Source organism: Symphalangus syndactylus, chromosome 2 (genome assembly GCF_028878055.3).
Source record: "Symphalangus syndactylus isolate Jambi chromosome 2, NHGRI_mSymSyn1-v2.1_pri, whole genome shotgun sequence".
NCBI classification, from domain to species: Eukaryota; Metazoa; Chordata; class Mammalia; order Primates; family Hylobatidae; genus Symphalangus; species Symphalangus syndactylus.
In genome coordinates, this window is record NC_072424.2 from 122,167,722 (window position 1) to 122,192,502 (window position 24,781).

Genomic DNA, 24,781 nt, shown 5'->3' on the forward strand with positions numbered 1-24,781 from the left:
GGTCAGGATGGTCTTAATCTCCTGACCTCGTGATCCGCCCGCCTCTGCCTCCCAAAGTGCTGGGATTACAGGTGTGAGCCACCACGCCCAGCCTTAAAAATACAAAAATTAACTGAGTGTGGTGGCCTGCACCTGTAATCCCAGCTACTTGGGTGCCTGAGGCAGGAGAATCACTTGAACCTGGGAGGCGAAGGTTGCAGCGAGCTGAGATTGTGCCTCTGCACTCCAGCCTGGGTGACAGAGTGAGACTCCATCTCAAAAAAAAAAAAAAAAAAAAAAAGTAACTAAAAGTAAATACTTAAAAAATATTAGAATTCCTCAATCTTGATGAAATATCCTTTCCATGTTTTCTCCCATAGTTAAACAAGGAGTTTTTCCTTCTTTTGGGCAGTAGCTACATAGTATGAGACTTCTAGTAGTGCACTATGGTAACATAATCACACTTGAATGTTTTTTGAAAATATTTTACGTAAAATACATGTCCCCGATGGACTCTATTCTTTAGTTGGTTATCTAGAATTAACATTTGGATTATGTTTGCTAAATGCGTCAGCCATATCCTAAGCGCTGTGATCCTTTTAGAACTATTAACAGATGAGACTGGGGGGCATTTTATGGTTATAAGAGCTAAATGATATTTATGCAAGTGTGTAAACATTAATAACTCAGCGTTTATAAGCATGTTAGAATATTTGATTATGGCTAGGGAAATGCATATTAGCTATCTAGCACAGATCTAAAAGTGATCTGGGCTATACCTTTCATTTCTGGATTTCTTTCCTTAAGCTTAAAGGGTATTCTAATTTCATTATTATCAATCTTAAGATCACTTCACAGTTTCCTGGTGGTTGGGCGTCATGGTGACTTTTTTTTTCCCAGGCTCTTTGTTTGGATATGTGGCCTTGTTTGAGTTGCCTTTGATTGCTATATGTCTGTACCCTTGTTTGCTTTTGCCTGGCTACTGATTCTCGGTGTTTCACTTTGACCTTTGATAAAGCTGTGACTCTGATTCATTTTTAGGGGGGATTCACCTGGTTGGTGGAATCTAGCCTTGCCCTGTCAGGTGGCTGCGTGGGTGTTGCTTGCTGGTTGGAATGTATCCATTGAAGGCCTTAGATGTTGGAGTCCTTGCTTCCTAGCTCCACCTCTTTGTTTGAGGGCACCTCTCTTCTGGTCTAGTGCACAGCTTGGTCTCTTGTCAATCAGCATGTTCTGCCTGGCATTTTATGGCATGTTGGGGGGGACCCCAACATAGAGTAGCAGCCTTTTTATAAGTTGCAGTGGATTTTTGATACCCACTGTCATTTTTCTTTTTTTTGAGACAGGGTTTCACTCTGTCACCCAGGCTGAATGCAGTGGCACGATCACAGCTCCCTGCAGTCTTGAACTCTGGGACTCAGGCAATCCTCCCACCTCATCCTCCTAAGTAGCTGGGACTACAGGTGTGCACCACCATTCCCAGTTGCTTTTTTTTAAAAAGTTTTTTGGGTCGGGCCCGGTGGCTCACGCCTGTAATCCCAACACTTTGGGAGGCCGAGGTGGGTAGATCACGAGGTCAGGAGTTTGATACCAGCCTAGCCAACATGGTGAAGCCTGGTGTCTACTAAAAATATAACAATTAGCTGGGTGTGGTGGCGTGTGCCTGTAATCCCAGCTACTCAGAAGGCTGAGGCAGGAGAATTGCTTGAACTCAGGAGGCATAGGTTGCAGTGAACTGAGATCGTGCCACTGCACTCCAGCCTGGTGACAGAGCGAGACTCTGTCTCAAAAAAAAAAAAAAAAAAAAAAAGTTTTTTGTAGAGACAGAGGCCTCACTATGTTGCCCAGGCTGATCTCGAACTCCTGGACTTAAGCAATCCGCCTTCCTCGGCCTCCCAAAGTGCTGGGATTATAGGTGTAAGCTACCATGCCCAGGCTTCCCAGTGTCATTGTGATTTGAATTTTCCTAGAAAGATTTCTAGAATTTTTCTAGAATGATTATTGTATCCTAAACATTTATGGCATTGTGTTCTTTACTTTTTATTGCTTAGAAAAAAATAGTTTAGTGACTACTGGTAGTTTGCAAATTAAAGAATTATGTATAAAATTGCTATAGGTGCTTGTGATTAAATTCTTTTACCAAGATTTCACTTCTAGAGAACTGAAGAATTTACCAAAGTAAAAATGGTCTAACTTTATTACTTGGTTTATGGAAATGAATAAATCATAGTTAATAGTACAGTATATTAACAATACTGTGCTCTAAGGTACAGATTAGAAAAATATGCACCCTATTTGTCACAATAAATGGAGTGACCAAAGCTATAGTATTTCAAATCTGTGACTATTATATATTTTTCTATACCAAGTCACCTCTTATTTTGTTTGTTTGCTTTTGGGACAGAGTCTTGCTCTGTAACCCAGGCTGGAGTGCAATGATGTGATCTCAGCTCACTGCAACCTCTACCTCCTGGGTTCAAGTGATTCTCGTGCCTCAGCCTCCCCAGTAGCTGAGATTACAAGTGTGCACCACCACACCCGGCTAATTTTTGTATTTCAATAGAGAAAGGGTTTCATCATGTTGGCCAGGCTGGTCTTGACCTCCTGGCCTCAAGTGATCTACCTGCCTCAGCCTCCCAAAGTGCTGGGATTACATGTGTGAGCCACGGTGCCCAGCCTGTACCAAGTAACATTTATTTTTGTGTGCAAGAATATACATGTGCTTGTTACAGAGTTGAGTTTATCATATTCTATCGCCCTGTATTTCCCATAAATCTATTAAGTTAAAATCTGTGCCACTTATCAGAGTTTGGTGTGATTACATATATATACATAAACCTATATGATCTTTGAATTCAGAGCCTTGGTGCTAGCCTGAGAGTCTGTGTGTATGAATGCGGGTGGCAAGAGTGAGGCATGGATCATTGCTATTTTTTTGTACCGGAGTGCCATTATTAACAGTTTCTTTTCTGTGTAGTCACTGTGAACACTGTTGTGGCGCTACTCCCCGTGTGTGGCTCTGCCTCAGAACCCACAGAGTCGGCTGGCTCCCAGACCTACTCTGTCTCTGGTTACAAGTCAGTGTCTTATTTACTGGAAGTTAAAAGACAGGGCACTGTTGATTTACACTGTGCTTCAGCATGCCCTTATTAGTATTTCTTGGTTCTTCCATCAGTAAGTCTCTGATTTCTTCACCAAAAAATAATCTTGCACAGAGTCATGATCCTCCCTGTTTTTATAAAACACTGAGCTTTGGAAAGGGAAATGATTACTCATCACAACTCTAAACACTAGGATAAAATGTTCCTATTTAGATCAATCAGGGGCCAATTTAATTTTCTAATGAACTTTAGAATTGCTTTTGTGGTCTGCCTTTAGGGACTATTATTATACCAGCTTTTCTTCTTTTTAATGTGTCTAGAAGTCAATTTTCATCTTTGCCAAGAATTAAAGGATCCTTAAACATGTGAAAAAGATGAGAAAGACAGTCAGTGGATCATCTTGATGATGATGGTCTTGCAATTTTGCAGAAGGTTGAAAAGGCAATAGATATAACAGATTCATGTTCTTTTTATTGAAATGGACAAGTTAGAGGTCTAGATTGAATACACACTGTGTTTAGACTTAATAAACACTTTCAATAAACTTATTCAATTTTTTTTAATTGACAACCTGTGTTGGGAGCTGCATATACTATAGAGATCAAAGTTGACATTTCTTGCCCTCTTGGGCTTACCCAAAACAATATGTAATCAAATTAAGATAAGTACTGGGTGCACAAGGAAGGAAAACAGGTTGCCTTTAGAGACTGGAGGAGTTGTCCAGAAGTCTGCTCTGAGGAGAAGATGTTTACAATTAAATCTGCAATGTTCATCTGAATTAAGCAGGTTGAGAACAGGATGAAGGAGGCAGGCATAGCAGCATGAACCAATACCTGAGGCAGGAAAGGGCTGGGTTTGTCAGAGTAACACAAAGGTCAGTGTGCTGGCGCAAACTGAAGAGGGTGAGTGTTTCAAGACAAGGCTTGGCATAGGAGTGGTCAGATGATTCAGGGCCTTATGAACCATGTTAATTTAGTTGTTCCAAAGTTCAGAGAGTTGATTAGAAAGAATAAGAAGAGAATTTAGGAGACAGTGTCAGAAGGTTATTGGCTTTAGGCTGGAGGCAAGAGATGGCAGTAGCTTGGACTGGGGATTGACAGTGGAACTGAAGAGATGTGGATGAACTCAAGCTGTATTTACGAATTAGAACCAACAAAAGTTGATAGAAAGGTTAGATTGTGGTATTAGAAGAAAGGATTCATTTCAGCATCCTGGCATGAACAAGTGAATGGATGAAAGTGCTTTCCCATAGTTGGGGAAGACTAGAGGAAGAATAGATTTGAGAGAGGAGCAACAGTTCAGTTTTTTGATGGGTTAAGGTTGAAATGAGTCTGTGAGCTATCTCAGTGGAGATGTCAAGTAGGTGGTTAGATACATAGTATGTGTTTATCTCTTGCTGCATAATAAATTATTATGAAACTTAGCAGCAAATCTGTATTAGTTATCTGTTGCTCTGTAACAAGTCACCCCAACATTGGTGCTTTAAAACAACAAATATTTATTATCTCATGCAGTTTCCTTGGCCAGGAATTTGGGAGTGGCTTAGCTAGGTGATTCCAGTCCAGGGTCTGTCATGAGATTGCACTCAAGATGCTGGCCAGGGTTGCCATCATCTGAAGCTTGACTGAGGATAGAGGATCTGATTCCAAGATGGCTTATGCACGTGGCTTTTGGCAGAAGGTCTCAGTTCCCTGCTAGCTCTTGGTGGAAGGCCACAGTTTCTCCCCACGTGGGCCTCTCTCTAGGGTGCTTGAATGTCTTCATGACATGGCAGTGAGCTTCTCCTAGAGTGAGAGATATGAAAGAATGCAAGGGAGAAGCTGTAACACCTTTAGTCTCAGAAGTCCCACATCATCACTTCTGCCATATTCTATTTGGTAAAAGTAAGTCACCAATTTCAGTCCATACTTAGTGGGTGGGGAATTAAGCCCCCCGCTTGAATGGACAGCCACCAAATAATTTGTGAATGCATTTTAAAACCACCACACATGATTTTGTAATTGAGAAGAAAGGTTTGAGCTGGAAATAAGACATTAAGAGTTTTGCACATAGATGCTGTGGAGTGAGTAGATGTGTGATCACTTAGTAAAAGCGTGAAGAGGTCCAAGACTAATCCTTTAGGAAATCTAACTTGTAGAGGATCTGCTGTGGAGGAGAAGGCAGAAATGGAATCTGGGAAGATGAGAAGAATTTTTCAGGCAGGGAGTGTTCTACTCTGTGGAAGCCTGCTGGAATGTGTATTTGACTTTCATTTTTAAGAATTTATTCTCTAAATGAATGAAGAATGAATAAATAAATGTCATGTATATGTTCAAAATTTTAATTCTAAGTATGATTATTATTGAAATGCTTATAAAATTAAGAATGGAAATCAGCATTAGGAATGCATAATAACAGAGTGGGAGGTATTGGTAAAAAATTATTTAATGTCCAGACAATAAAATACCTGTGAAGCTTTAAAAAGACATTATTAAAGAATGTGCACTGTAATAAAAGCAGATTTATAATGTATTTTAAATAAATATAAAATACTATGTAAGGAAGAAGCAGACAAAAATGTCTAGGAGGATGTATATAAACTTGTTAATACTGGTTATCTCTGGGCAGAGGGAAAATGGGTGATTTAAGTTTCCTTCCTTTGGTTTGTCTAAATCTTCCTTAATAACAGGGAATTGCTTTTGTAATAAAATGTTTGAAAATATCCCCTCCCAAAATAAAGAAAAATAATGAAAATAATGATAGTTGAAACTCTATTGAGGGGCCTGGCATGGTGGCTCATGCCTGCAATCCCAGCACCTTGAGAGGCTGAGGTGGAAAGATTGCTTGAGGTCAGGAGTTTGAGATCAGCCTAGGCAACATAGCAAGACTCCATCTCTAAAATAATTTTTTAAAGTATTAGCTGGGCTTGGTGGCTCATGCCTGTAGTCTGAGCCACTCAGGAGGCTGAGGTGGGAGGATTACTTGAGCCCAAGTTAAAGCTACGGTGAGGTATGATTGTGCCATTGCACTCCAGCCTGGAGCCTCAAAAAAGAAAAAAAAAAACTTGATTGAGAAAAATTAAAGTACAACATTTGGCTCTGAACTTCCTGGCAGCCAAGACAAAATGATACAAAGAAGATCTCTGATCTTTGTCAAGACAGCCTGCTTTATGCCTAGTCCCCAAAGTGAGCAGAAGTGAGGCACCTTGCCCTCTAAAGCAATTTCTTTCTTTCTTTCTTTTTTTTTCTTTTGAAGGATTTCTTTTTTAAACTTTTATTTTAAGTTGAGGGGTACATGTGCAGGTTTGTTACATAGGTAAATGTGTGTCACGGGATGGGGGTTTGTTTACAGATTATTTCATCATCCAGGTATTAAGCCTAGTATCCATTAGTTATTTTTCCTGATCATTTCCCTCCTCCCAAACTCCACCCTCCAATAGACACCATTGTATATTGTTCTCTGCTATATATCCATGTGTTCTCATCATTTAGCACCCACTTAAAAGTGAGAAATGTGGTATTTGGCTTTCTGTTCTTGTGTTAGGTTGCTAAGGATAATGGCCTCCAGCTCCATCCATGTCCCTGCAAACAACATGATCTCATTCCTTTTTATGGCTGCATAGTATTCCATAGTGTGTATGTGCCACATTTCCTTTATCCAATCTACCACTAATGGGCATTTAGATTGATTCCAAGTCTTTGTTACTGTGAATAGTGCCACAGTGTCTTTGTAACAGAACAATTTATATTCCTTTGGGTATACACCCTGATATGGCTTGTCTGTGTCTCCACCCAAATCTCATCTTGAATTCTCAGGTATTATGGGAGGGATGCAGTGGGAGTAATTGAATCATGGGGGCAAGTATTTCCTGTGCTGTTCTTGTGATAGTGAATAAGTGTCATGAGAACTGATGGTTTTATAAAGAGGTGTTTCCTTGCACAAGCTCTCTCTTTGCCTGCTGCCATCCATGTAAGATGTGACTTGCTCCTCCTTGCCTTCCACCATGATTGTGAGGCTTCCCCAGCCACATGGAACTATAAGTCCATTAAACCTCTTTCTTTTGTAAATTGCCCAGTCTTGGGTATATCTTTATCAGCAGTGTGAAAACAGACTAATACATACCCACTAATGGGGTTGCTGGGTCAAATAGTATTTCTGTCTTTAGGTCTTTGAGGAATTGCTACGTTGTCTTCCACAGTGTTTGAACTAATTTACACTCCCACCAACAGTGTGTAAGCATTCCTTTTTTTCTTCAACCTCGCTAGCATCTGTTATTTTTTGCCTTTTTAATAATAGCCATTCTGACTGGTGTGAAATGTATATCATTGTGTTTTTGGTTGGCATTTCTCTAATGATCAGTGATGTTGAGCTTTTTTAAATATGCTTGGCCACGTGTATGTCTTCTTTTATTTAAAGCAATTTCACATAAGCTACAGAGATGTTCTTAAGTCTTGGGAAAACAGAGGGCATACTTTTAAATGTAGGTTCTGTGAAGGCAGTTGTGCAGGCACAGGGTGGATTCCTATATGTGGCTTAGGGAGCTTTGTGATGATTCGGTGTAACAAAGTGGTAAAGTTTTTAGTATCTTGAGAATACAGCAGTTCGTATTCCCTTAGACCAGATTCCTTCACATCTCTGGATGACTGGGCCACACCTGATTCCTTAAGCCTGGCTGAAGTCAAGGAGTCTGTATTCTAAGACAATTCTCCAGGGGATTCTGATGTTTCGCTATATCTGGGAATTTGTGCTATTCTTTTTGACCATGATGACAGTTGGGTTTTATTGAGAATTAACCATGTGGCTCTTGCTGCATGCTGATTATTATCTTTAATTCTCATAACAATTGTTTAAGGGTTGCATTTTTACCCCCTTTGTGTATAGGAGAAAAATGAATTGTTCAAGACATAAAGCAGTCAAAAAGCAGTTCCATAAAGTAGTTGGGAGCTGGGTTTTACCTTATTAGGCTGTTGGGATTAAATGAGATAATGTGTACAAAGTGGTTAGCCCTGTGTCTGGCACATAGAAAGCATTTAATAAATGTCAGTTTTATTATGAGAAAACATGATTCATGGATGGAGGCTCTGATAGCATCCTCAGTGCATGCATCTCACTATTCCAGTCATCTGTCCTTCAGTGTTACGTCTTAGATCAGAGTTATAGGACATGTGACTGGGGACTGTTGCATTTCAGGCTTATTTTATCTTATTTTCTTTTATGAGACAGGGTCTCACTCTGTCACCCAGGCTAAAGTGCAGTGGTGTGATCATGGCTCACTGCAGCCTTGAACTCTTGGGTTCAAGTGATCCTCCCACCCCACCCTCCCAAGCAGCTGGGACCACAGGCATATGCCACCACACCCAGCCAATTTTTGTGCTTTTTGTAGAGACAGGGTTTTACCATTTTGCCAAGGCTGGTCTCGAACTCCTGGGCTCAAGTGATCCACTCGCTTCGGCCTCCCAAAGTGTTGGGATTACAGACATGAGTCATTGCGCCCAGCCCATTTCAGCCTGTTTAACATTCCTTTTACAGAGCTGGAACATCCAACTCCAACTTGTAGACCAGAAATATTCCTGAATTTCTTTCCTCAGACTTATCTCAGTGGCGCCAGATTGAGTTAGGATTGAGTTTAGCTGCAAGTAAGAGAAACCCTTTTACTATAGATTAACTAAGAAAGAACTCATTTTTCTTAAGTAAGCTTCAGTCTGTAGGTAGGCAACCCAGGGCTGGTTACCTCCTCAGGGAAACTGGCAGCTTCTGTCTTCCTGGAGGAAGCAGGAAGGCCCAGGGCAAGATGTTCATGCCAGCCAAGACTGAACATATTTTATCAGGGAAATAATAGTTCTCCTGGGTCTTCCACCCAATATACTTCTCCCCTCCTTTTGGCAGAATTGAGCCAAATGGTTATCTCTAGTTGCAAGGTGAGGTGAATATTTTAACTGGCCACCTTGCTACAGGAAAAAAAATGGGATTAATCTTGTAAGTGAGAAGGAGAGAAAGGATGCTTGAGTAGGCAACTAGCAGTGTGTACCATAGTGAGTTCCAGCAAATAGTTCTATCTTAAATACCGTGTCTAGAGGCATGATCAGAGTGAAAACAATTCTGATTCTAAAATTCAGGTTACCTGTAATTATATTCTGAAAGAATGATGGGTTGAAAATATAAGTATTAAAAGACAAAATTGGAACCAAGTACAATTTCTCCATTTGTCTTATAGGGGAATATATGAAAAGTTGAGATAAATTAATCTCTTTTCTTGAAAAAAATAACACTGAAATGGACATGAAAAATGTTTATTGCATCTGTTTTTTTTCCTCTATGTTTTATTTCAGTAAAATACAGATAACATAAAATTTATTATTTTAGCCATTTTAAGTGTACGTACATCTTGTTACATAACCATCACTACCATCCTTCTCCCGAATTCTTTTGTTGAAAAACTGAAAATATATACCCATTAAACCAGGGGTCCCCAAGCCCTGGGCCACAGGTCGCTACCAGTCTGTTGCCTGTTAGGAGCTGAGTCACACAGCAGGAGGTGAGCGGTGGGTGATCAAGCATTACTTCCTGAGCTCTGCCTCCTGTCAGATCAGCAGCGGCATTAGATTCACATAGGAGCACGAACCCTATTGTGGACTGTGCATTTGAGGGATGTAGGTTGTACACTCCTTATTAGAATCTAACTAATGCCTGATGATCTGTGGTGAAACAGTTTCATCCCGAAACCACTCCCCCACTGCCTTCCCCACTGCTCCGCCCGTGGAAAAATTGTCTTTCACAAAACCGGTCCCTTTCTGGTGCCAAAAAGTTTAGGGACCGCCACATTAAACAACAACTCCTCACTCCTCTCTCCTCCTAGCCCTTGGCAACCACCATTTTATTTTCACTATTCTAGGTACGTCATGTGAGTGGAATCATACCATAGTTTTCTTTATGTGACTGGCTATGTCACTTAGCATACTGTCCTCCATGTTCATCCCTGTTGTAGCATGTGTCAGAATTTCCTTTCTCTTCAAGGCTGGTTATTATTCCACTTTATGTAAATATCACATTTTGCGAATTAATTGATCTGTTTGTGGACACTTGGGTTGCTTCCATTTTTTAGCTTTTGTGGATAGTGTTCCTATTAACATGGATGTACACATATCTCTGAGATTCTGCTTTCAGTTCTTTTGGTTATATCATTGCATATGCCTTTTACTCAGATCCCGTTTCTCCTTGACATAACCCTAGGTAATGGTGGTTAGCTTACTCTTATCTTGAGGGAAATGCTAAAGTTTTGAGGAAAGATCATTCATCCAAATCTTTTTGTTTGATTCACTCTTGCTAACCTCCAAGAAAAATTTGTGATCACAAATTATATTTTATACAGTCCATAGGCTCAGGGAAGGGAGTAATTCTGGTGTTCCTAAAAGATGTCATTGCAGTGCTGCAATGCAGAAAAACGCTAGGTTTTGGGTGTCCTTAGGAAGGAGACAAGAAAGAAAACAGAGAACATTATCCTTCCTTTGCAAAGCCATGTTGACTGTGCACATGGATTACGATCTGAGATTCTGGTCTCCCACTTAAATGATTTAACAGTGGAAGGTATTCTAGTGAAGGAAATCCAAATCCTGGAGCAAATGCATTTGTTACTTTTGTAAAACTGACTAAAGTGATCAGTACTCTTCAGTCGAAAAATGTGAAAGTGGAAAGAAGACATACTTGTCAGCTATAAGCTTAATTATTTCAGAAAAGCAAACAGAAACTTATTCTTCCAACCTTCAACAGTTATCTGGACTTTTTGATGCTTAAAAGACGAGCAGATGTTCAAGACAAATGAGAGGAAGAGCTATTTTACACTGAAGATATAATTAGCAAGTTTGCAGTACCCAGTGATAGTATAGACTGAATTTACAAATTTTTTCTTTTAAAGGCAAATAAATGTCAGACTCACAGTAGACTATTAAATAAAGATAGTGCTGGCAGAACCCTATTTTTTTTTTTTTTTTTGAGACAGAGTCTTGCTCTTTCGCTGAGGCTTGAGTGCAGAAGTGCGGTCTCGGCTCAGTGCAACCTCCGCCTCCTAAGTTCAAGTGATTCTCCTGCCTCAGCCTCCTGAGTAGCTGGGATTACAAGCGCACACCACCACACCTGGCTAATTTTTGTATTTTTAGTAGAGACAAGGTTTCATCATGTTGACCAGGCTGGTCTTGAACTTTTGACTTCAGGTGATCCGCCTGCCTCAGCCTCCCAAAGTGCTGGGATTACAGGCATGAGCCACTGTGCCCGGCCCAGAACCCTAATTTTTAACAGTGACAAGAAGTTAACATGAAGTTAACATGAAGGAAGTCATTAGGAAGGGGAGTGGCCTGTAAATGAAGTTTCTTGCAGTTTTGCTGAGGCAATGGATTTTATCTGTCCCCCTCGTCCAACCCTACCTGAATAAGCTTTTTAATTAAAAAATGCATTAGTAAGGCTGGGAGCAGTAGCTCATGCTTATAATCCCAGCACTTTGTGTGGTGTAGGCGGGCAGACTGCTTGAGCCCCGGAGTTCGAGACCAGCCAGGGCAACATGGCGAAACCTCGTGTCTACAGAAAAATACAAAAATTAGCCGGGCATGTTGGCGCATGCCCTCCAGGTACCTGGGAGGCAGAGGTGGGAGAATCACTTGAGCCTGGGAAGTGAAGGCTGCAGTGAGCCGTGATCATACTGCTGCACTCAAGCCTAGGTGACAGAGTGAGACTCTGTCTCAAACAAACAAACAAAAAGTATTAGTAGTTTATGTGAACTTTTTCATAGTTATGAAAATTAAAAATAAGAATATGTATTTTTCAATATGAGACTAAACCTTTCAATTTTTCATTTATTAACTTCCAATTTATACCCTTTTAGCCAAAGAGTTCTGTGCTTTATGGGCCAATTTTTAAACTGTGAAGTCCATGGGAAGAAATTTTTAGCCCTGAATTTTGAAGGGGAGTGCAGTGTTCCTTTCTGACTTGTTTTTCCTGCTTATTATAAATATTTATCTTGGACAAAGGATTGCATTTTAGCGGACGTGCAGTTTTACAAATTTGATTATTAAAATGACTCTTCTTCCTTTTTTTATGATCTTACATTTTGTTTTTACCTTGTCATGGCAGATATTAAAACACTCCAAATAAAGACAAAAAAATTCAATATAAAAAAAAACCAAAACCACTTCCGAAATACTCCATTTTTTCTTATTTAAAAAAATGCTATTTATAGTAGTAGTTGGCATTTCATCAAAGTACATAAGCAAAGGACAGATACTTCTCATTTTTTCCCAGGTTTCGATTCTTTTTCTGAAAGTGAGTAAAATATTAGGCTTTGGAGAAAGTCTAGGTAGTTTGGTGTGATCTGTTGGTAGCATTTTGTTTTGCCTTAATCTTCTATTTTTTTCTTCCCATTTTATTTATTTTTTTGAGATGGAGTCTCATTCACTTTGTCGCCCAGGCTGGAGTGCAGTGGCACGATCTTGGCTCACTGCAACCTCCGCCTCCTGGGTTCAAGCGATTCTCATGTCTCAGCCTCCTGCGTAGTGGAAATGACAGGTACGTGCCACCACGCCCGGCTAATTTTTGTATTTTTAGTAGAGATGCTGTTTCACCATATTGTCCAGGTCTTGAACTCCTGACCTTAAGTGATCCTCCTGCCTTGGCCTCCCAAAGTGCTGAGATTACAGGCATGAGCCACCGTGCCCGGCCTTCTTCCCATTTTAATAACTAATTATTTTGCCTTAAAATACTTGAATTTATTGCAAAAGGTGTATTTTAAATGATTCAGCTCTCTCTTCCGTGGTGTTTCTGTAGTGAATAGACTGGAAGCTGGGAAGAAAGTGACCTCCATAAACACAGTTGTTTTACATTATTTCTCTCTCTGAAGAGAGAATTAGCACTCTCTTTCACTTCCAAGTGGAAAACCCACTGGACAGGCAGGTGCAAATAAAGCCATGTAACCTGGCAAGTTTCATTTTTAGAAATATGTGGGCTTTATCCAGTTTAGGAGCTTAGCTTCTGATACATTTCTGTCTCCCATCCTTTGGGATTTGGAGCTTTTTTTGTTTTTGGTTGGTGTTGGCTTCTACAGTATCTCCCTTCCTCCTAGATCCTTCCTGTCTGCGTGTAAATACAGATATGCAGAAGTCTCCCTTATTCTCACCATCCTCCACCAAAGCAGACAGACCCGCAGACAGACAGACCTTCTGTCAGCCCAGTTTATTTTTTAGCTGACGAATTCTCTTCCTTTCCTACTTGTCCTCATTAAAGTGGAGAAAAATACACCTTTTACAAGATGGGTGCATTAAAGAAAAAATGTTACAGAAGGTATTACGTATTTATTACAAACTTAGAAAATATGGCTAACAAATAATAGAATATAAGAGTCACTCAGAATCTTCTGACGTACAGATACAGTGCTAACATTTTGGCTCTTGGCTTTCTGTCATACTTACACTTATGTATAAGTGAAGCACTGTGTATATTCTTTAATGACTTGCTTTATGACCCCTTAATACACTGTGAAAATCCTTCCATGTCTTTACATATTCATTATATGTACCTGAATATAATTTTTTTTAACCTTTTGTTTTTTTTTTTTAGAGACAGGGTCTTGCTTTGTTGTCCAGCTGGAGTACAGTGGCACAACCATAGCTTACTCCAGCCTCAAACTCCTGGGTTCAAGCGATTGTCCCACTCTAGCCTCCAGAGTAGCTGGGACTACAGGTGTGGACCATTGTGCCTGGCTAATATTATTTATTTATTTATTTATTTGAGACAGGATCTCATTCACCCAAGCTGGAGTGCAGTGGTGTGATCACGGCTCACTGCAGCCTCCACCTCCCCAGATTCAGGTGATCTTCCCACCTCAGCCACCTGAGTAGCTGGGACCATGGCGTGTGCTACCACGCCATCTGCTACCACACCTGGCTAAGTTTTGTATTATTTTGTAGAGATGAGGTTTTGCCATGTTGCCCAGGCTAGTGGCTCAAGCAGTCCACCCACTTGGGCCTCCCAAAGTGCTGGGATTACATGCATGAGCCACCTTGCCCTACCTGCTAGTATCCTTTTTAATGCATGAAAATATACTTTTAAACAGTTCTCATGGATGGACACTGGGAAAGCTAGACCCCTGTGAGAGTTTGAGCTCTTCAGTGTGAAGACCCTCTCCTGTCAGCTCTAATGTTGCATTTTCCTGGTATGAACCCTGAATATCTGACAGAGGTCTCAGTGAATTTAGAAAGTTTATTTTGCCAAGATTGAGAGTGTGTGCCTGTGACACAGCCTCAGGAGGTCCTGATGATATGTTCCCAAGGTGGTCAGAGCACAGTTTGGTTTTATACATTTTAGGGAGACATGAGACATCAGTCAACATATGTAAGATGAACATTGGCTTGGTCTGGAAAGGCGGGACAACTCGAAGTGGGGAGGGGGCTTCCAGGTCATAGGTTAATAAGAGACAAATGGTTGCATTCTTCTGAATATCTGATTAGCCTCTCTGAAGCAGGCAATCAGATATGCATTTATCTCAGCGAGCAGAGGGGTGACTGAATAAAATGGGAGGCAGGTTTGCCCTAAGCAGTTCCCAGCTTGACTTTTCCCTTTAGCTTAGTGATTTTTGGGGCCCCAAGATTTATTTTCCTTTCATACTGGGCTCGCTTGATAAGTTCACCTGAGTATCCTGCTAATCTCTCACATTTTTTGGTGCAAAGAGGAATTTCTTTCCTTAATCAATTTCTTTCTGTGCTTAAAAAAATTTTTTTTGCACTTTTTATTTTTTAATGGAGAGACACCATTCTTTAAGTTACCAGTCAGAAGTTTTTGCCCTTCCCTTTCTCTTTCATTACTCTTTTTTTTTTTTTTTTTTTTCCTGAGACGGGGTCTGGCTGTGTCGCCCAGGCTGGAGTGCAGTGGCATGATCTCAGCTCACTGCAACCTCTGTCTCCCAGGTTCAAGCGATTCTCCTGCCTCAGCCTCCTGAGTAGTTGGGATTGTGGGCACCTGCCACCACGTCCAGCTAATTTTTGTATTTTTGCTAGAGACAGGGTTTTACCATGTTGGCCAGGCTGGCCTTGACCTCCTGACCTCAGATGATCCGCCCAACTCAGCCTCCCGAAGTGCTAGGATTACAGGCGTGAGCCACTGTGCCCAGCCTCTCCTTCATTACTCTTATAATAATTCAGTAGTCTAGTCCCAGCATGGGGGTGGGGGACTTGGAGTAATATTGGTCAAAGAATATAGTTTGACAGGAGGAATAACTTCAAGAGATCTATTGTACAAGGTGATGATTATAGTTAATAACAATTTGGTGTATACTTGAAAATAGCATAGAGAGCAGATTTTAAGTGTTCTCATCACAAATAAATGGTAAATATGTGAGGCAAAAGCACTAATAAACAAAATTTTGTCTCTTAAGAGCCATAGAGTCTAATTGAGAATAGAATGGGAGGCAGGTTGTATAATAATGATCATGTCCACCCACCTCACCAAGTCCCAGCAGCAACCTTCTCTCTTCAATTCAATACCTGTTGCATCCATCTGCCCCTTTCTTGTCTCATTACTCCTCTACTCTTTCAGGCTTTCTGATGTCTAGCCCAGGCAATTCTAATAAGCCTCAAACTGGCTTACTTTCTTCCGGCCTCCCTCCCCATGAGTCCATTTTTCACGTTAATCTCACTAAAGCACCCTTCTGATCATGTCACGCTCTTGCTCAGGAAAAGCCAAGGGCCCACATTGCCTGCTCATTTAACCCCTTGCTGTGGCCTTCAGAGTCCTCTGCAATTTAACTGCAGCCTGTTCCAAAATTCAGCGGCATCACAGCTCTGATAAAAAACCACTCAGCCAAAGGAACCTCTTCACAGTTGTGTCTGCATCATGTTTTTAGGACTTTGCTGCAGCTGTTCTCTCTCTTCTACAAATGCCTTTCTAACCATTTTTACATGCCTCAAACATAGTAATTCAAGGTCTAGCTCAAATGCAACCTGTTCCTCAAATCTTTCCCTGATCCCCTTCTCATCTCCATCAGGACATATTTTTCTATGAATTTATGAATGTATCTGTACCTGATAGATTAGTTATAATTTTCTGTTGTCTTAGTCCCTTCCCCACCCACCCCAGGCCACCGGACCACAGCTTCCTTGAAAGCAACATCTGGATCTCTTTTGGGACTGACACATAGTAGATGCTCTGTAAATGTTATTATTTCTTTGTACAATGTTTTTCACAAAATAGTTGTACAACTAATTTTTATTAAATGACTAGAAAATATAAAACTTAAGACAACAAACATAACAAAGAGTTGGAAATATTCTCAGTTCTTTTTTTTTTTTTTGACACAAGGTCTTGCTCAGTCACCTAGGCTGGAATGCAGTGGTGCATTCACAATTCCCTGCAGCCTCAAACTCCTGGGCTCAAGCAATCTTTCTACCTCAGCCTCTTGAATAAGTGGTACTACAGGCATGTACCACCACACCCAGATACTTTTTTGATTTTTTGTAGAGACGGAGTCTCCCCGTGTTACCCAGGCTAATCTTGAACTCCTGAGCTCAAGAGACCCTCCCTGGAGGCCTCCCAAAGGGCTGAGATTACACGTGTGAGCCACTTGCCTGGTCCCCAGTTCTTATTATGTCCGTTAATTTGACTAGAAGTCTTACAAAATGACCTAAGCCAATTTGATTATGCATAATTATAAATTTTGGCTTTATTTTTGATTGGTAATGTTGGCTCCCAATGCCACTGTCTTCCTATAAGGGTCATAATAAAGGCAAGTTTCAGACCAAATCCTGCCATGAACATTGGCATTCATTAAGCAATCATTATTCGCAAATAGGCTTGAAAAACAGTTCATACAGCCTGCATGTAAAGTTGGTAAGCTGCAGCTCTGTGTCCTTTTTTTTTTTTTGAGAGACAGAATTTTGCTGTGCCGCCCAGGCTGGAGTGCAGTGGTGCAATCTCAGCTCACTGCAAGCCCCACCTCCTGGGTTCACGCCATTCTCCTGCCTCAGCCTCCCGAGTAGCTGGGACTACAGGTGTGCACCACCACGCTCATCTAATTTTTGTATTTTTAGTAGAGACAGGGTTTCACCATGTTAGCCATGATGGTCTCGATCTCCTGACCTCGTCATCCACCCGCCTCGGCCTCCCAAAGTGCTGGGATTACAGGTGTGAGCCACCATGCCCGGCAGCTCTGTGTCCTTTTGAAGGTCATAGTTAAAGTAAATGCAGCAATATTCTAGAGCTGTATAATTTGGTGCAATGGGTGCTGAGTTCCTGAACTGCAGCTAGTCTGAATTGAAATAATGCTGTAAATGTAATATACACCCAGGATTTCAAAGGCTTAGTAAGAAAAAAAGACTATAAAATATATTTTCAAGATGTTTTCAAATGTTGAGTATATGTTGAAATGATAATGTTTTGGAGATATTGGGTTAAATAGTACATATTACTAAAAATTCATTTTACCTGTTTTTTAATGTGGCTTTTAAAATTATGTATGTGACTTGCATTATATTTTTATTAGACAATGTTGTCTTAGGGAGAGGATTTAGTCTTATAATCAGCAGCAGATAACTAAAATCCTCCAGCCAATGGCTGAACACAGGACCTTTAGGGATCTAGCCTCCCAGACTCACTAGATTTTTATATTCTGTTTAATCAATGGTGGGGCATGTCTAGAAAATATTTTGACCAATCCTTGTTCATTGAATAACACTAAAGTCAATAGTGGGAGGATATTTCTAACATTCTAATTATGCCAATTATTAGCCACAGTAAAAGCACATTTCTCACATTCATTAATTAACAAAGTCTATGGTGTTGATGAAAATAAAGATAACTGATGCCTTTGTAGTGGTCCACTCTGGTTTAGCCCTTCTAATTAAATTATAGCTGAACTTCTCTGGAATGTTTTACTGGCTTGGGACAAATATGAGCCTCTAGTGTGGTTTGCACACTGGAATATGTGTGTCTTACTGTGACCTTGGCAAGCTTTTGTAGTGGTTAAGGCACCCAAGATAGCATTCTAGCTGTCTCTTTTCTTAGCTTTCCTTTCATAGTTCTTCTTTTCCACTTTCTAAAAGAAAGTCGTACCTCTCACTCTCCTCAAATTTTACTGTGCTGCATTGCTGTGAGGCATCAAACAAGAGGACAATTTAAAAATGCAAAATGAAGAGTAATCCTTCAAAAATTTTTTAAATGGCTGGTGCCTTGTTGCATCCAGGGCAAGGCTTTGTGTCCAGCTGCCATCCATCCATCCATCCATCCATCCATCCATCCATCCATCCCTCTATCTTAGAAAGAGAATTCTGAAGTGAGATGTTATTTGGAAACACCTATAACATGGTTTTTAAATCCAAAACCAAGTCAGACTCCTCTTGTCAGAAAATAAATCTGCTTTGGCTGATTAGTTTGACAGTGAGGACTAGTTTTGCCAATTAGGTACCAGAGGAGGCATTTTCTATTAATTGAATGAGCTAAATTTGCAACTCCTTAACAACATGCTAGAAATTGCATCTTTTTAATGATTTAAATTTTGATAAATATCAGTTGTCAACTTTAAAATGTGCACGGAAATTCTTTTGGAAGTTCATGAACAAGAGTGTTTGAAGCTTCTGACTTAAACTAGTTTAACACAAGCATATTACACTTTGTATGTTGAAATCTTCTAAAGTATATTATAGACATTATATAGGAAGTTTTAAGAAGAGAAAGAAAAGATGGAAAAAGACAATCCAGAAGAGAAATGATAGAAAGAGACTGACCCACATGGTGCAGGGGGCCCAGTGTGGTACAGCAGGCCAGTTCTGTGGCTGAGAAGTCCAAGATGGTGGCCTGTGTCATGACAGGTCCAGAGAAGGGCGTTGGAAAAGAATATTCAGTGATGCAGAATGGAGGGAGGTTTGAATGTTCAAAAAAGTAGAACAGGCAGAAGGAGGTGGGTTCTGAAAATGAAGAGGAGAGAAAGAGGGGGAGAGTCTTTGCTGCAATGATTCTCCAAATGATGGGGTGTAGTAAAGAAGGCTTGGCCGATTTGTTTGAGGGGATGTTCATTGTGGCCCTTAAGGTTATGGAAACTTTTGTAGATGTCTAATCCTGATGAGCTGGACACTTTCTCTTTGACCCATGAGTTTTTTGAGGTTGCATTGTTCTTTGATGCTACCTGGAGACTCTCCTGTCTGGCAGAATGGAAAGGTCAGTGCTTTAACGTATGTGGATTGCTATTATCTGGGTCCTGTCTATCTCAAGGTGTTGTATGGGCCCTGACACACAGAGGACTAAATTGAAGTAAGGAAGCAAGCCAAACTGTATTGCTAGTCCTTTTTATCCACTGGAGTTGTTGGCTTCAGAATGTTATCATTGGCTTTTACAATGCTCATTCACTGCTTGATGCTTTTCAATTTATTATTGAATTATCATATATATGTGTATTAGTCTCTTTTTATGCTGCTAATAAAGACATGCCGGAGGCTAGGTAATTTATAAAGAAAAAGAGGTTTAATGGACTCACAGTTCCACGTGGCTGGGGAGGCCTCACAATTTTGGCAGAAGATGAAGAGATGAAGGAAGAGCAAAGGGACGTCTCTCATGGCAGCAGGGAAAAGAGAATGAGAGCCAAAGGAAAGGGGAAACCCCTTATAAAACCATCAGCTCTCATGAGACTTACTCACTACCACAAGAACAGTGTGGGGGAAACCACCTCCATGATTTAATTATCTCCTACCAGGTTCCTCCCATAACCCATGGGAATTAATGGGAGCTACAATTCAAAATGAGATTTGAGTGAGGACACAGACAAACCATATCAATATGTATTCTTTCACAATATATTTTTTATTTGACTACGATGACCCAGTGTCATCATCTTAGAAGACACATGGCATACAGTGAAAGATTTCCTACATTAGCTCTATAGAAAATCATAGCATTCCTATATATGCATATGGAGAGATATTTGCATACTTATTGTTCTCTTTTTCTTTGGATATTTTATACATTTTTTTGTTTGAAAATTGCTGTTTCTTGGATATTATATTGTGTTATTCTATGAATTTATGAGGAAGATCCCTCATAACATGAGGAAAATAATGAAATAAAGTAATTAAAATGAGAAAAATATTATTTGAATAATTAGCAGTCTTGCAAGGACATATTTTTGCTGCTATTTTGACAAGTAGAACTTGTCATGAGAAAGTCTGAAGGTCAAATCACTGGAATGGTTTTTACATTCAAAATGTTTTCCCCATTTTTTTTCCAGGCTTATACATCTAGAATTATATGTTAATGAAATAATTGCTTTTTCTTGAGATTTCTACAGACAGTCTGTAGAACATAATAGATGTTTATTTGATAATAATAAAGTGAGGAATTTAATTTCATAGAAATTTTCTTTCATAAGTTTAGCCTTTTGTCAATCAATAAAAAAATGTTTTCTGTTGGCTTTTCATGACAGTGACTCATATCATTATGACTAATTCACTGTGTCCTAAATAATCCCTCCTTGTTCTATGACATTTCTAGCAATTTTAATGAAAATCTTCACTCCAGGACAAAAATTCAAAGTGAAGTGTTTGTATGTAAGATTTACAATCTCTACCCCCATAAATTGAGTCTGTTTTTCTGCATTTGCAACACATATAATATGGTTGATAGAAAAGATGTTGAGTTTTTTTTTTTTTTGCAAAATATATTTCTAGAGGAAAGGTTTCAAACAGTGTCAGATGCCTGTAAATCTTAGAAACATTCTTTCAGTTTAAGTTTAGCCACTCTAGAAAGTGCAAGTAGAAAAACATTATCTCCTATATTTCTATGCATTGTTTAAAAAACTTGAGTTTGTTGAAAACAGGTTAAGAAGTAAATAAACTAAAATTAGAAGATAGAATTAATGGTTACATTTAATTCTGAAAATAATTGAGAGTAAATCAATCATTTGGCAATATGGTGTGGATTAAATGTGAAAAAGCAATTCCTGAACTCCAGCTGCTTCAGGTTAGCATGCTGTTAAACTTGAACTCATTCAGAAAGTCTTCAGGAGGTCTCTAAGTTTGGGGGTTTTGTTAGGTCGTTTCTGTGTTTGCAAAGTCAGTCTTACACTAGGATGGCTATACATTTTTTTTAAAAGAAAATAACAAATATTAGTGAGGGTATGGAGAAATTGGAACTCTCATGTATTATGGTGAAAGTGTAAAATGATGCAGCCGCTATGGGAAATAGTTTGCTGGTTCCTCAAAAATCTAAACATAGAATTACCATATATTAACCTAGCAATTTCACTCCTGCATCTATACCCAAAGGAACTGAAATTGGGAACTCAAACAGATACTTGTACACCAGTGTTCATTGTGGCATTGTTCATAATAGCCAAAAAGTGGTCAACTAGTGCTCATCTTTAGACAAATGGATAAAGAAACTGTAGTTTATACATACAATGGAATATTTTTTACCCTTAAAAAAGAATGAAGTTCTGATACAAGCTACAACGTGGATGAAACCTTGAAAACATTATGCTAAATGAAATAAGCCAGACTCAAAAGGACAAATATTGTGTGATTCCACTTACGTGACATATCTTAAATAGGCAAATGCATAGAGATGGACAGTAGATTAGCTATTACCAGGGGCTGGTGGGAGTGGGGACTTATTGCTTAATGACTGCAGAGTTTCTGTTCAGTGTGATGAAAAAGTTTTGGGGATAGATAGTGGTTATGGTTGTATAACATTGTAGGTGTAACTAATGCCACTGAATTTTATGATTAAAAATGACTGAAATCACAAATATTTTTATGTATTTTACCACAATTAAAAAAATCTATGAATATGCCAAAAACGATTGAATTGTAAACTTTAATTGGGTGAATTATATGGTAGGTGAGTTGTATGGTAGGTGTGTGGATGAATTGTATGGTAGGTGAATTTTATACCTCCATAAAACAGGTTTTTAAAAAGAGGCAGTCTTGTGAGTAGGAGGAGAGCTAGGTAAGGAGACATGAATCTTGATTTGATTTATGGCACCATCCAGCTGCATGTCATGAGGGGTAAGTCCCTGATCTCTCTGGTCACAGGACAGGATCCCATCAGGCACCCTCTTACATACTTCCTACTCCTATCCTCTGTGGCTCCATGATAGTAAGGTGGATAGTTTTGGTGGGTTAGGTTGGTTCTCAGCTGGAACAAATATGTTCCTCTGGCCAGGCGTGGTGGCTTATGGCTGTAATGCCAGCACTTTGAGAGGCCAAGGTGGGTGGATCACGAGGTCAGGAGTTCGAGACCAGCCTGGCCAAGATGGTGAAACCCTGTCTCTACTAAATACAAAAATTAGCCAGGCTTGGTGGCACGTGCCTGTAATCCTAGCTACTTGGGAGGCTGAGGGAGGAGAACCGTTTCAATCTGGGAGGCAGAGGTTGCAGTGAGCCAAGATCACACCATTGCACTCCAGCCTGGGCAATAAGAGCGAAACTCCGTCTTAAAAAAAAAAAAAAATGTTCCTCTGATGCTGAACATGATGTAAATTCTAAATGCAGTCCAGATGTGGCTGTAGACATTCTAGGATCCCAAGGCTACATAATTGCCTTCAGTTTTGGGCAGAGTGGACGGGTCATTGGGTCATGCTAGCAGAGCATGTGCTTGCTTAAGGAGGTTGATTTTTTTCAGATAATCTCGATTTTATTACAAGAACATTTTTAAAGCATATGTCTTAACTCCATACCCTTCTTCTCTTTTATGGGCATAAACAGTTTTCAGGATTGAAAACTTTCTGAAATTTGGATTGTCTTAGCCTTATTTTGACATCATTATATGTTATAGCCCTCTGTGTTTTCTTGTAGATACCACAATTATATTAAACATGTTCTTTTTTGTGAGGTATTGAGTCTGAGGCTGAAATGAAGAGGTATTGACTAGGCTTATTCTATCTAGAATGCCCTTCCCATCTTTGCATGAACCGTACTTCATCTATTTTTCAAGATATATTTTAAAGCCTTCTTTTTTTCCATTAAATTCTCTTTAACCTCCTCCTACATGGAAGTGCATTGAACACAGGCTCCACAATCAGTTAGACCTGGTTCTCTCTGTGGCCCAGCATTTGCTGGGTGGGTGATGCTGGACAATTCATTTAACTTCTGCCTCAGCCTTGTCCTTTGACAAGTGGAGTTGTTTTCCTTTCTCTTCTCACTTCCACCATTTCCACCTCTCCTTGCCTTAGGGCAGAGAGGAGTTGCCAGCAAAAAGACTGGCAGCATTGCCTGCTGTCTCCTGCTCACAATTGCTGATGATTGGCATTTATATTTCAATATGGTGTCCATGCTCTGGAAAGGAATAATCTGGAAAGAAGACTGGGAAGTAGATGGTTTGCCTGTGTCATCACCACATTTTCCCTGTTCTCTGGGGTGGTGTACCTCCTCTTGCAATCTTCTCTAATTTCTGGATGAACCTGGCTTCGGAAGATACTGTGCTGTAGGTTTTTCCAGGAGTTTTGTTTGCTTTGGAGTTTCTTAACAACCATCATTGCCTTGGAGGCTTTGTCAACATTTTGGGCTTCCTTGTCCTCAACAGATTTGCTTGTTGGGCCACACTTGTGCCTTTTCACTTATTCTCACCAGGGACTTCCTTCACTGGGCATCTGGCTGGGATTCTTGTTGCATTAATGCACACTCAGGGGCCTCTGAAGAACATCATGGAAGCATGTACTGGCATTTTTTCCCCTCCAATTATTGGTTATCCAGGACAGTGATATTACTTCAATTGTTCAGGTTAGTCTGGATATCAGGATCATTATCTTTATGGCAGGCCAGGTTATTATGAAGAAGCACCCAGGAGCTATGATATATACACAGCAGTACTCCATACTGCTCTTTTCTCTCCAGAAAAGGAACAGCTGGTGAGAGCATGAAGAACCAGCCCCTGGGATCGAGGAAATACCAGGAATAGCTCACTGCCCTGCGGGCTTCTTCTCTCAGAAGAAATGAGACTATAATGGCTTCACAGGTTTGATAGCCAGTGAGGTGGCACAGCATCTTGGGAAGACATAGTCCACTTGTGTTATTATTGCCCATCGGATTCATTCCGCAAGCAACTAGTTCATTGTAAACTAAAGCAAAGTATATCATTAAAAAAAAATCAACTTGTATTTAGCTTTTTACAGAGTGAAGCGAAAGTCTGTTTTAAATGTGGTTTTTAGCTTTAATAACTTCAATGTTTAAATGTGGCAAACTCACAAAAATATCATTTGAAATGTTAATTGTCTAAACTTCTTGTACACTTAGGTAGTTTTGACAATTCTGAAAACTACATTTTTAATTTTAGCTTTTTTAAGGTCCTCTGAGGATGTCAGATTTTGAAAGAAACTCAGGGAGGTTAAACATTTCTGTTTGAGAGCAGTCTGTCTCCTGTTGGCTTTGTTTCTTTGTCTACATATTTATAATATTTTACAGATTATTATATAATATTTATTATTTCCATTTGACATTTTAATACATAATGTTTGAATAAATGAATTAGTGTTTGGGTGTGATTGGGTCTGATGAAACAAGAGAGCATAATGGCATAACTAAGTGTGAGTGGCAGATTTATATTGGGAGTGATTCACATGTAGGGCCCACAAAAAGAAGAAATGAGAGTATGATCTGAAATGCTTTTGTTGCTTCCAAAATAATAATCTTTGCTAATGAGAGATTGGCTTTCTAGGGTGTGTTAAATTTTGTGTTTGTGAAAGAAGCCTTAATAAAATCAATCCA

General features: G+C 39.8%; 1 protein-coding gene and 1 pseudogene across 3 annotated transcripts in view; both read left to right on the top strand.

Moving 5' to 3' along the window:
- The window catches only part of UTRN (utrophin), a 516,343-nt gene that overhangs the window by 31,631 nt on the left and 459,931 nt on the right, over nt 1-24,781 (top strand). The window lies entirely within an intron of this gene.
- Nucleotides 23,340-24,048, top strand: LOC129474753 (rhomboid-related protein 4-like; annotated as a pseudogene).